This window comes from Dipodomys merriami, unplaced genomic scaffold, assembly GCF_024711535.1.
Source record: "Dipodomys merriami isolate MVZ:Mamm:240054 unplaced genomic scaffold, mDipMer1.0.p SCAF_33, whole genome shotgun sequence".
Taxonomy (NCBI): domain Eukaryota; kingdom Metazoa; phylum Chordata; class Mammalia; order Rodentia; family Heteromyidae; genus Dipodomys; species Dipodomys merriami.
In genome coordinates this window covers 7,641,987-7,655,296 of record NW_027204826.1, presented here as the reverse complement: position 1 = coordinate 7,655,296, position 13,310 = coordinate 7,641,987, and the positions used below count along the sequence as shown (strand labels likewise).

The following is a 13,310-nucleotide window of genomic DNA, read 5'->3' as shown; positions in this document are numbered from 1 at the left end:
CCTTCCAGGAAATAATTAGCTCCTCAGTTTGAGGGGGAAAAAAGGGTTTTACATTAATGTATAACCTCTCTTATCTATCTTCTTTTCACTCTAAATGTCTGCCCTATGTAATTTTTCTTTGCTTGGTGAACATTCCACACTTTGAATGAGGTTTTACATTGTAGCCTGTTCTTCATAAATCTCCTCCATTTTTCTTGGCCTCACAAGTATTTTTCTTTTGCATGTGGATAATAGAATTGGAGATTGAATTTTTTCTGTGGCTGTTGTTAAACTTATGAGCTATGTCACCCCTCTCTCTTCTGGCTTGCATTGTTCCTGGTCAAATATTCACTGCAGCTCTTCCTCTGTTCTTGTGTAGATAATCTTTACCTTTGCCCATCTGATGTATTCTGAGATTGTTTTAAACTTGTTTTGGGTTTATTAGAATTGGAATGTGCTATCTTTGGTGTAACTGGCTGCTGGTATGAAGTGATTGTGTTTTGGTATTTATTGTTGGCTATGTTTTCATATCTACACTCTTGGATGTTGGCTAAGCAGTCTGGCTCTGTTGTTTTAGAATTAAGACCTTAGAAATTGGGATTCCTGCAAGAAATACCATGCCAGAAGTAAACTGTCCACTCAAAAAAAATCCTGCTAAGCACCAGTGGCTCACACCTATAATCCTTGCTACTCAAGAGGCTGAGATCTGAGGATCGTGGTTCAAAGCCAGCCTTGGCTTTGAGACTCTTATCACCAATGAACCACCAGAAAACCGGAAGTGGGGCTATAGCTCAAAGTGGTCAAGCACTAGCCTTGAGCAAGAGAGCTCTGGGACAGTGCTGAAGCCCTGAGTTCAAGCCCCACAACTGCAAAAGAAAAAGAAAAAGAAAAAGAAAAAATGCTGCTGCCAGGAAAAAGACTTATCTCTCAGTAAGAAAAACTATTGCTACTTCTGGGAACAGGCACCCACAGCTAAAAATCTACATAAGCTTATTTGTGTGTATAAGTTGTAAGCCTGATATAGACAAGACAGAGAAACACGAAGACATTCTCTGTCCCTGGTTTTGGCCAAAATTATAAATGGATACATTTCCCATTTGTATGTGTATTATGTCTTTTTCTCTTAATGTGTGAGAGTTTGAATGCAGAGCCAGACTTCAGGGACTAAGGCTTTCTGCTACAGAGTTTGGCACCTAGGAACTGTCTCTGGTGGCATTTTGGAGGGATATTATATATTCCTATAATAATGTATTATATATATTACAAGTGTAATATATCCAACCAGGATGTGATTGATTCTAAACCATTACTTTCATCTTGTTCTCTTGTTTCCTTGGGATTACATTTTCAAAGTGGCCTTGTGAGATCAAGTTCAAATACTGTGACTCTTGCTGAGGTCTCCAAGAAGTATTGATTAATGCCAGAAGAAGCAGTTAAAGAAGGTAGCTTCTCTCCCTCAGATACCAGTGTACTTATGTTTTGTTCTCATACTGGGAGAAAAAGAAAAAAAAGATCTCTTTTTTCCTCACTGGGCTATAACCCACATATTGCTGATGACATATAACTATAATTTCACTTTGTTTTTCATGATTATATTGTGTGCTTATTTGTTCATGTAGTTAGTTGGTTAGTTATACATTTATTTGTCAGTCGCAGGGCTTGAACTCAGGGCCTGGGTGCTGTCCCTAAGTTCTTTTGCTCAAAGCTAGTGCTCTACCACTTGGAGCCACAGCTCCACTTCCGGTTTTCTGGTGGTTCACTGGAGCTAACGGTCTCATGGGGACTTTTCTACCCAGTCTGACTTCAAAACATGATCCTCAGATTTCAGCCACCTGAGTGGCTAGGATTACAAGAGTGAGCCACCAGTACCCAGCCTGTAGTCATTAATATTCATGGCCACTACCATAAATACTTCTCTGTGTGTTGTTCTACTTTTATTTCATTTTTGTGAATTTGTTATTCATACATCCTGGCTCTATGGATGTGTCTGGATTTCTTCTCAGTGACTTGCAAGCATCTTTTCAGGACAATTCAGTCTTGCTCAGGAAGACTTGAGATTGTTTCTGGGACTGATGGCTGGCTGTCACACATGGTCTGGAGCCCACATGTCCCGCATAGAGTCTGTGCATCTCACCCCACACCACCCTATGCAGCTTGCAAAAAGGAGAAGGGAATGGGGGATCCAGGAGACTACATTTACATATATGGTGCATGAGCGGACACTGAGACTTACAGGGGAGGAAGTAGGCACTCTAGCAATTCCTGAGTGCTCCAATCTCTTCACCCAGTCTCTCAGTTATGGCTTTCCCTCTGGTGCTTGTTTAAATAGTTATATCCACATTCGCCTGGAGAAAAGTACAGGTTAGCATTTCACACTTCCATGCCATGAATCTTGTCTCTCTTAATATACTCATGGCTCCATCCTTGTCACGTGACCATTCTGTTTCTTGGTCTGTTACTCACAATTTGAGTTACATGTTTTTTTAAAATATTTGGGTAGCTGGGCACTGTGGCTCATGCCTGGAATCTTAACTACTCAGGAGGCTGAGAGCTGAGGACTGTGGTTCAAAGCCAGCCTGGGCAAGACAGTTCCTGAAACTCTTATCTCCAATGAACCACCAGAAAACCAGAAATGGTGCTGGGGCTCAAAGTGGTAGAGCTTTAGCCTTGAGCAAAAGGAGCTCATGGACAGATCCCAGGCCCTGAGTTCAAGCCCTCCCCCAAAACCAGATGATTTATATAGATTTTTTTCCAAGACCAGTAGTTGCTTAACAATTACAAAATATGTGGGCATCCTAGAAATGAGTCATATGTAACATGCTCTCACAACAAGGTTCTGATTCTTATTTTACCTCTCTGCTTATGTTAATAGGGTACTCAAAATGTAAATAATGAAAAATAAGCAGTAATGCAAAGAAAAGTTGAAAAGCCTAGAACATTATTATAGATATACATGTAGCTCTCTCTGATACATAAAAATGTAAAAGCTTTGAATAACAAATTTACATATTTTTGTAGGAAATAACCCAGTACAATTTTATATGTAGGACTATCCAAAAGAAGTTTGAAAATATTCATGGACAAATTGAAGGCTCTGCATGTATACTACACAAAAAGAAACATTTCCTTTTTTCCCTACCCAGAACCAAGGCATGAACTCAGGTCCTCAAGCTTGTTCTACTTTCTGGTGCTCTACCACTTGAGCCACACCTCCAGCCCTGCTTTTAGCTGTTTATCTTGGAGATGGAGTCTCCCAGACTTTTCCTCCTGGGATGGCTTTGACCCTTGATCCTCCAGGTTTCAGTCCCGTGGGTAGCTCGATTTAGAGCCATCTGACATATGTGTTTGGGTACCGGGGCTTGAACTTGGCTTGGGTGCTGTCCCTGAACTTGTTCACTCAAGGCTGACACTCTACCACTTGAGCCACTTGAACTTCACTTTCGTGATTAATTGGGGATAAGAATCCCTCACATTTGTCTGCCTAGGCTGGCTTCGAACCAGGATCTCAACCTCATGAGTAGCTAGGATTACAGGAGTGAACCACCGTACCTAGCATCCATGCAAATATTTGTCCCTCCAGGTCTGTTTTCACAGACCTGTAGATAGCCATTTTGTGAAATGCACCTTTATGTTATCTTTATTTCTCTATACCCTCTGTTAAAATTTTGATCTTCTCCCCAAGGGGGTTCTCAATTTCTTAGTAATGATTTATTCCTTAGCCGTCAAACATACTCCCAACAAAGCTTGAGGTTTTTTTGTTTTGTTTTTTGCATTACCCAAAACTGTAGCTTTTCTTAAAAATTAAAATTCCTAAGTAGTTGTTTGGCAATTCAAGTTTGCTGGAGCTCGCCTCTTTGAGTTTGAACCCCAGCATTGCTACTGCGAACGTGTGACCTTCACCTTGAGCAATAGCTTCGTAAAAGCTTCAATTCTTCATCTGATGTTCCTTTATCTTTCGTCTGTTCCCGTCATCTTATTGTACAGAGTTCTGTGTCACATTGCATGGGAAGCGGGGAAAGGAGGCTGATTGCAGCTAGGCAGTCAGAGGGAGAAAATGGCGACTGGCCCAGGATGGGGAACGATGGTTCAGCCCACATCACCTTGCTAGGTGGAGGGTTCCAGCATTGATGGATGCGCTTTAAGGACAAGCAAGCTGCAAGGCAGAAAGTGAGCCCTCCAACTTCCCCCCTCATGCTCCAAGGTGGAGGTGATCCAATCAGAAGGGGCTGTGCTTCAGAGGAGGGCAGGATCCAATCAGAAAAGCCCTTCAGCATCGTATGGCCACTGCTTAGCCAATCAGACCAAATATACACTCTTTTAATAGGGCGGGGACAAGGGACCCAATACCTGGTCCAGATATCCAACAAGAAATTCTCTTCTCGGAGAGTCTGCTCCCAATAGAGATTGTTTTCCTTCCTTCTTTCTTTCCTTCCTTCCTTCTTTCTCTCCTTCCTTCCTTCTTTCTCTCCTTCCTTCCCTCCTTCCATCTCTCCTTCCTTCCTTTTCTCCTTTCCTTCCTTCCTTCGTTCTTTCCTTTCTTCTTTCCTTCCTTTCTTTCCTTCCTTCCTTCCTTCCTTCCTTTCTTCCCTTCCTTTCTTCCTTTCTTCCTTTCCCCTTCCCTCCTTCCTTCCTTTTCACTTCTAAATAAACGTACTCTGATTAAATGCTTTCCTACCTTTTTGTTCTTTAATTGGCAGAGAAAGAGAACCTGCCCCTAGACAGTATCACGTACGGGGCTTGGAAATAAAGACACTCAGAACAAGTTCAGGATCTATTTGATTTCACTCACTGGAAACAAGATTGATTGTCTTTGTATCCTACTTCAGTTCAAAGCTGCTCGTTAAACCATTCTGCTTATGGGGCTTAGTTAAGCTCCTCTGAAATTGGATTTTGTCCTGGGGGAATCCAGTTCCGCAATCTCCTCCTGAGGAACTTGGCAAGCACTGTTCTCTTTGCCTGTTGTCAGTTTCAGCCCAAGCCCTGACCTTGGTTGCCCTTGCAATGGCATTCTCCTACCTGCAGTGCTGTCAGACTCCTGGTACCCAGCTTTCTTTGTCTAAGGCGGTGGTTTCTGCAGGAAGTCAGCATCGTGTGTGTGTGTGTGTGTGTGTGTGTGTGTGTGTGTGTGTATGTGTGTGTGCTGGTACTGAGGCTTGAACTCAGGGCCTGAGCCCTGCTTCTTTACCTTTAGCTTATTTTGCTCAAGATTGGCACTCTACCACTTGAGCCACAGCTCCACTTCTGGCTTTTTGGAGGTTAATTGGAGATAAGAGTCTCATAGATGTTCCTGCCCAGGCTGCCTTCAAATGGAGATCCTCAGATCTCAGCCTCCTGAGTAGCTAGGATGATAGGCGTGAGTCACCAGTGTCTGGCAAACTACTTTGAACTTTAAAAGGAAAACAGAAAACAAAAAACCCTCATTTGCCTGAATGTTTTTATAAAGGGCAGAATGTACAATTTCTCTGTGTTAAAATATTAGTTTTTGTTAATACGTGAAATTTAAAACATGATCAGCAGTTGCTGGGTGCCAGGTGGCTCACACCTGTCACCCTAGCTACTCAGGAGACTGACATCTGAGGATCATGGTTCAAAGCCAGCCCAGACAGAAAAAAAAATCCATGAGACTCTTATCTCCAATGAACTACCCAAAAGCCAAAAGAAGTGGAGATGCGGCTCACGTGATAGAGAGCCAGTCTGGAACTAAAAAGCCAAATGGAAGAGGAAGGCCCTGACTTCGAGTTCCAGTAGGGGCATAAAACCAAAATGCTCAGTGGAGATCCTTCCTTCCTCCATCTACTTCCAGAATGGTAACTCGTGTGTGTACAGTGGTCTCTGCTGTCCCTCAGAAAGCTCTAGGGAGCATGCTCTGGGTTCACAGTGATCCTGTCTGAGGAGTCTCTAGGACATAAAGTGAAGAGTTCATAAGCACTTGTCACTCATGGGTTCAACCCAGCCAAGATGCAAGTTGAGGCTTCAGCACCCATGAGATTTGACCCTCAACAGCAATGCCGGAAAGGGAAACTGAGCTCTCAGCAAGTTTAGAGGCCAGGATATTTCAGCAACAGGGCTCTGGGATGGTCTGGAATCAAGCCCAAGAACATTAAAATTCTGCAAGCAAGCATCAACAAGACAGACCGGGGTGAAATCTGCCTCTTACCAAGCATTTTCCACGTAATTCCATCAATGGAAGGTGTGGCGTTGGACAAGATTTTACTGTTTCTTTAATTTCTCATCTCTAATTACATATACAAAAGAAACAACAGATACCTTACACATCCCTCTTCACTGGAGAGAGTACACACAGTGCATCATTTCAATAGAGAAACAAATTTCTAGCATATCCATGATTCTTTAAAAAAAAGAAAAAAGAAACAAAAAATTACATGCTGGGTATCTTAATTTAACTGGAACCAAATGGATTACAGTTATTCAAATTCCAAATCAATAAAAAAAAAAAGAGGGAGGGAGACTTTGGTATCTAGACATATAAATCATTCAGTACAAGACTTTCAGTATCCAAAATATCACAATCTAGCTTTCAATTGGCAGCTATGATTGACTAGCTCTCAAGACAACCAATCCTCCCACTTAGAACAAGCAAAAGCAAATATAAAAATAGAACGATAATGTATTTATGGAGGTGTTTGAGTTTTGTTCAGGTAGCCAGGACAAAATCCTGAAAAGAAGAGACAAACTCATGGTGGATGTCACGTCTTGCGCTGGATTTTGCTCTGCCTGCCAGCCTTGTCTTGTGTTGGGCAAGGTTTCTGATTGTGTGTCTATGCAGTGTTAAAACTCAGGGAGCTTTGGAAACTTGACAAGGTTGCTTAACATGTAGCAGGCTATACATCTGGTGAAGATGGGGTTGATCAACACTGCTTTATACCCATAGCTGACTTTAGAATTTGGTAGAAAAATCCATCAGCTAGGCATAGGTGACTTAATGAGCCTGTAGTCCTAGCTAGCTACTCATGGGGTTGAAACCTGAGGTTAACAGGTTCAAAAGCCAGCTCAGGCAGGAAAGTCCAAGAGACTCCGATCTCCAATTGATTGCCAACAAGCTGGAAGTGGAGCTGTTGTTCAAATGGTAGAGCACAAAATCTCAGGAACAGCTCCCAAGCCCTGAATTCAAGTTCAATCACCTTAGAAGGCTGAACAGGACAACACAGATCTGAGATTTCTTTTTCTTTTTTGGCAGTAGTGGGGATTGAACTCACACCACCCCTGTGCTTCTAAGGCAGGCATTCTACCACTTACACCACGACTCCAGCCCTCAGAAACTTATCTTTGTTCAAAATTATACGGTATTACAAGATCTGGAACCAATTAAAAACCAATAAAAATGTAACCATTGTCACCAGGTATCTATCAGAGTTATCAGGTGCAGACTACAGCAACACTTTGCTGAGCATGAGAAGTAAATGGAAATTGTACAACTGAAGAAGACAATGGTAAATTTAAGGCAGGCAAACAAAAGAGGGTTCATATTTGCTAGGACCACCCAAAGACCAATCCATAAATCCATCCTGCCGAAGGAATGTTCTAAGAAGCCTCCTCCCCTCCCCCAACAAAACCCCTGCTCCAAGGTTCTGATATGATTATGCCTGCCCCTTCTGCAGTCAGCTTTATGGGTGTTGCATCCTGGTAATCTGGATGCTTATCCAATGACATAGAACATCACACAAAGACACGTGCACAGGAGAGGAGGGGTATGTTTTGACATGACCTTTGGGGGGGGGAGGGGAATCCTAATTAAGACTTCATGTGCTGGGTGCTAGTGGCTCATGCCTGTAATCCTAGCTAGTCAGGAGGCTGAGATCTGAGGATCAAGGTTCTGAGTCACCCTGGGCAGGAAAGTTTATGAGAGTATCATCTCCAATAAACCACCAGAAAACCAGAAGTGGGGCTCTGGCTCAAAGTGGTAGCTTTGAGCAAAAGAGCTCAGGGACAGCACCCAGACCCTGAGTTCAAGCCCCATGACCAACAAAAAATAATGAAAGAAGAAGAAGAAAAGAAGAAGATGAAGAAGGAGACGAAGAAAGAGAAGAAGAAGAAGAAGGAGAAGGAGGAAGAGGAGGAGGAGGAGGAGGAGGAGAAAGAGGAAAAAGAGGAGAAAGAGGAGGAGGAGAAAGAGGAGGAGGAGGAGGGGGAGGGAGCAGCAGCAGTAACAGCAACAAAAGTTCTTTAAATGACAAAATGCAGTTATCACAGGCTTACCTGGTTTCATAAATGGCATAAAGTTTTCCATGTTCTTTGACTGCATTCCTGAAAATAAAAAAGAATATAATATAAACTTCTAAATCATTGCTAAGGCCTAAAATTCCTTTATTGAACCTGTTCTCAAATTGAGTCTATTTGATAAAGCTTTTGTGAAATCCAAGAAAAAATAAGAAATGTGAACACAATTTTTAAAATAATATACATAACTTTAGATCAGCGTAGATTGTTGTTTCTGCTCTAATAGTACCTAATATGATATTAAACCACTGGTTAAATTCTAAAAGAAAAGAAATGGATATAATAGAAAATTATTTGAGAGCAGTCTTATTGGGCAAAAAGCTTCACAGAAGAAATGTTTTAAGTTGAAATCTGAGTCATGGAAGAAGTTAAACATGAGATTTGCATGAAATCAGAGGCAATACAAAGTTTGTGATTCTTACAGTGACAACAAGCAACAGTTTAGAAAACAAAAAAAAAATCATTGTGGTGCCTTGTAATTCTAGCTACTCCAAAAACTGAGACACAAGGAGCATAGTTCAAAGCCATCTCAGGTATTTTAAATCCAAGAAACTCTTATCTCTAAGTAACCACCAAAATGCCAGAAGTGGAGCAGTGGTTCAAGTGGTACAACTCCAGACTTGAATGAAAAAGCTAATCGAGATTGGGCTCTAATAGCTTACACCTGCAATTATCAATTCAGGAAGTGGAGATCTGAGGATCCCAGTTCAAAGCTAGCTCTCACAGGAAAAAAATCAGAGAGTTTCTTATGTCTCAGTTCACCAGCAAAAAAGCCAGAAGTAGAGCTGTGGTTCAAGTGGTAGAACACCAACCTTGAGTGAAAAAACTAAGGGACAGTGCCCAGGCCCTAAGTTCAGGCCCTAGAACAGGTACAAAAGAAAAACAGATTAAAATGTAATGTCAAGTGGAATAACATAAATGATCAGACAAACCTATAGATGGCTAGAAAGGATAACCAAAAATAAAAGTTGAAAGAGAAGAATGAAAATAATAGAACTATATGCAAACAATATGACCAATTTAAAAAGATGAGAGTAGATTCATTTCACAGCATTACCTACAGGACGCTTAAGTTTATTCATTTCATCCATTCATTCACTCATCCATCCACTCATTCATTCATTCGGATGTTAGGAATTTAGCTGAGAGTGTCACACCTTCTGTGCAAGTATTCTATCACTGTCCTGAGTCCTCAGCTTTAGAAAGCTAGCTTTAAAGATGAAGACACAAATTAATTTGAAGTCAAAGGATGGAGGAAGGATTATTATACAGATTTTAAAAATCCTAATTAAAAATTCATATGCTGGGTGCCAGTGGCTCACACCTGTTATCCTAGCTACTCTGGAGGCTGAGATCTGAGGATTGTGGTTCAAAGCTAGCCCAGGCAGGAAAGTCCACAAAAACTTAGGGACAGGACCCAGGTCCTGAGTTCAAGCCCCATGATGGACCAAAAAGAAAAAAAAAGAAAGAAAGAAAAGAAAAGAAACAAGAGTCCAGTGCCTATATATATAATCCCCTCTCTTCTTCTCAATGTGACAGAGCTTTATAAAATGGCTCTGAACAACTCATTTTAATTTTAGGATTTTTGAATCAGGCTAATACTTTTTCTAGGGCTATCCATTACTATAGGTCGTTGTGAAGTTAATTAATTTCCTGTAATTGCTTTTTACCAAGACCTCCAGTGAAAAGACTTTCCAGAGTTTTGATTCTTGAGTTAGGTCCAATAAAAACAACAGTTTTTGCAATGGCTAGTACATTCATCTAGGGGACCGTGAGACAAGCCAAAAATAACATTTCTCTGGAAAGGAGCCTGTGAAGGAGTTCAAACTCCACTCTACTTTCTCCAATTATTGCCAGACTGTTTGCATTGTAGGGTACCACAGCACAGGCAAAGCTAGGGAAGAAGCTAAAGTCCACCTAACCTACTGTTCTTAGCAATAGTCTTATTTATCTTCAGTAAATGCTCACTGAATTGCTTCATGATCTTGGTTAATTTCCGGAGTTCAAAACTCTGATTCTTACCATTTTCCTGTTTGTTTTTGTTTGTTTGTTTGTCTATTGTGAAAATACCGTATGGAGGGGTTACAATTACATGAGCAAGATAATGAATACATTTCTTTTTTTTTTTTTTTCTGCTTATGTGGTGCTGAGGAATTGAACCCAGGACCTCATGCATACAAAGCAAGCGCTCTACCACTGAGCCACCTTCCAAGCCCATGAGTACATTTCTTATCAAGCATTGTTGCCTCCTCCTTTGTTTCCCCTTCCCATCCCTTCCTATTCCTCCCCTCTCCTCTCTCCCCACCAAAGTTGTAAAGTTTGTTTCTCAACATAATGACTTGTACATCTCATTGTTGCAATGGGTACACCTGTATCCCTATTTAAACGATTTGTTTTTTCCTCTTCCCCTCCACAAATTATACCAACATCAAATACAGTGAAAGCAGGGGTTATACCATGGGGGAGGGACATACAAAGCAACAAAGAAATCATCTTATAAATATGTCAGAAACAATTATATGAAAGAAAAACATTTGAATACTTATCCTGGGGTTCATTTCACCTAACATCAACTTATCTGACCTTTTCTACTTGTCTCAGACATATACTAGTTATTGCAAATAAGGGAAACCATGGGACCTATGTTTCTTTGGGCCTGGCTTACTTCACTTAATATAATTTTTTCCAAGTCTTTCCATTTCTTAACAAATGGGGCAATGTCATTCTTTCTGGTGGAGGCATAGAATTCCATTGGGTGTAAATATCACATTTTCTCGATCCATTCATCTACTGAGGGGCATCTGGGTTGGTTCCATATCTTAGCTATGGTAAATAATGCTGCAATAAACATGGTTGTGCTGTTAGCTTTAGCATGGTCTTGTTTGTGATCATTCAGGTAAATGCCCAAAAGTGGGATTGCTGGGTCATAGGGGTGGGTTGTTTTATATATATATATATATATATATAGAAAAAAGACTCTTGGGAGATTCTCACTCTTCTGTTTTCACTAAGGCCATCCCGAATGATTTTTTTAAATTAAATTTTATTAATTGTCATATTTCATGGGTTTGTTCATTTTATCCTGTTATACATTATTCTAATAAATTGCAGGAAAAGGTTTCCATTCAGTGTGTCAGGCTAGAAGTACAATCTTGATTAGTATCACCCCTTCCATCCTTCTCCCTCCATCTCCCCCAACCCATCCCCTCAATTTTCCTAGTTCTGGTTTCACTTGTGGACATTAGAAGTGCAGTCTCCCATCCAATAGATATTTGCGGATGATGCTGGAGCTGTTTCATGAGTGAATGAAGACACTTTGGACCAATGACTCAGGAGCATTGCATATTTGTTAAGTAAGTTTTCATCGGCTCCCAAACCTTGTTCAAAAATAATGAGAGCGGAATTGTGTTAAGTGAGGTAAGCCATGCTCAGAGAGATGAACAACACATGTTGTCTCTCATATGTGGAAGCTAGATGTTAAATACATCTGGACGTGATAACGTATGCAGGACTTCAGAAAAGCTCACCCTTAGGGAAGGAATGCAAAGGCATAACGTCTCTGAACATTTAAAATACTCTATCAAAACCAACTCCAGGAAATGGAAACATGAGTTTCCTTGTTAATGTTGTTGGTGATGGTGGTGGTTTGGTTTTGCTTAGTTATTTTTTTCTTTTGGGGGAAAGTAAAGGAGGGTTGCACAAAGGGAGGGAGGAAGGGTAAACAAATGCAGACATGCTATTCAGTATACACAATGTGGAAAACAAACTATGTAACGTGTGGGCAGGACTGGGAGGAGGGAAAGGAAAGGGTGACATTGTCAAAAAAAAAAAAGAAATATACTCATTAACTGACATGAAATGGTATCTCCTCTGTATAACACCTTAATAATTACAGTAAAATTATACATATATATTTATTATTGATTGATTGATTTTGGTTGGTCATGAGCTTGACCTCAGGACCAAGGCTTTATCCTTGAGTTCTTTTACTCAAGGCTAAAGCTCTACCACTTTGAGCCACAGTGTCACTTCCAGTTTTCTGGTGGTTGATTGGAGATAAGAGTCTCACAGATTTTCTTGCCAAGGCTGACTTTGAACCTCTATCCTCAGATCTCAGCTTCCTGAGTAACTAAGATTACAGGTGTAAGCCATTAAGTGCCAGGATCAATAAAATTATTTTGGAAAATGCACAAGAAGAAGAAGAAGAAGAAGAAGAAGAAGAAGAAGAAGGAGGAGGAGGAGGAGGAGGAGGAGGAGGAGGAGGAGGAGGAGGAGGAGGAGGAGGAGGAGGAGGAGGAGGAGGAGGAGGAGGAGGAGGAGGAGGAGGAGGAGGAGGAGGAGGGGGAGGAGGAGGAGGAGGAGGAGGAGGAGGAGGAGAAGGAGGAGGAGGAGGAGGAGAAGAAGGAGGAGAAGAAGGAGAAGAAGAAGAAGAAGAAGAAGAAGAAGAAGAAGAAGAAGAAGAAGAAGAAGAAGAAGAAGAAGAAGAAGAAGAAGAAGAAGAAGAAGAAGAAGAGGAGGAAGAGGAGGAAGAGGAGGAAGAGGAGGAAGAGGAGGAAGAGGAGGAAGAGGAGGAGGAGGAGGAGGAGGAGGAGGAGGAGGAGGAGGAGGAGGAGGAAGAGGAAGAAGAAGAATGGGCTATTGATTTAGGTTTCGTGGATGTGATTACAAACTTGTGGGAAGAAGACACAGAATGAGGTTCTCCAGCAAAGACTTCTGGGTATGACGGAGGACAGAGGCACACTCCATATTAAGAAAAGGTGTAGGCTGGGAATGTGGCATGGTGGTAGAGTGCTAGCCTAGCATGCATGAAGTCCTGGGATCAATTCCTAAGTACCACATAAACAGAAAAAGCCAGAAGTAGCACAGTGGCTTGAGTGGTAGAGCACTTCCTTGAGCAAAAGAAGCTCAGGGACAGTGCCCAGGCCCTGAGTTTAAGCTCCAAGACTGGGAAAGCAAACAAAGAAGGAAGGAAGGAAGGAAAGGTGATACATTAGACTGTCAGGATTGAACATTTTTTGCAAACCTTATTTTGCCAACGTCCCAGAAGGAGGGCTAAAAGAGACAGAATATGGAGTGGAAAGATGGATTTTTAC

General features: G+C 41.4%; 1 protein-coding gene across 1 annotated transcript in view; it reads right to left on the bottom strand.

Moving 5' to 3' along the window:
• Positions 1–8,215, bottom strand: part of Gabrb3 (gamma-aminobutyric acid type A receptor subunit beta3) — a 220,717-nt gene extending 212,502 nt beyond the window's left edge. The window contains exon 1 of the mRNA XM_070043069.1: positions 8,197–8,215. The gene's annotated coding sequence lies outside the window, so the exon portion shown is untranslated. The remainder of the gene's footprint in view (positions 1–8,196) is intronic.
• Between the last annotated feature and the right edge of the window lie 5,095 nt (positions 8,216–13,310).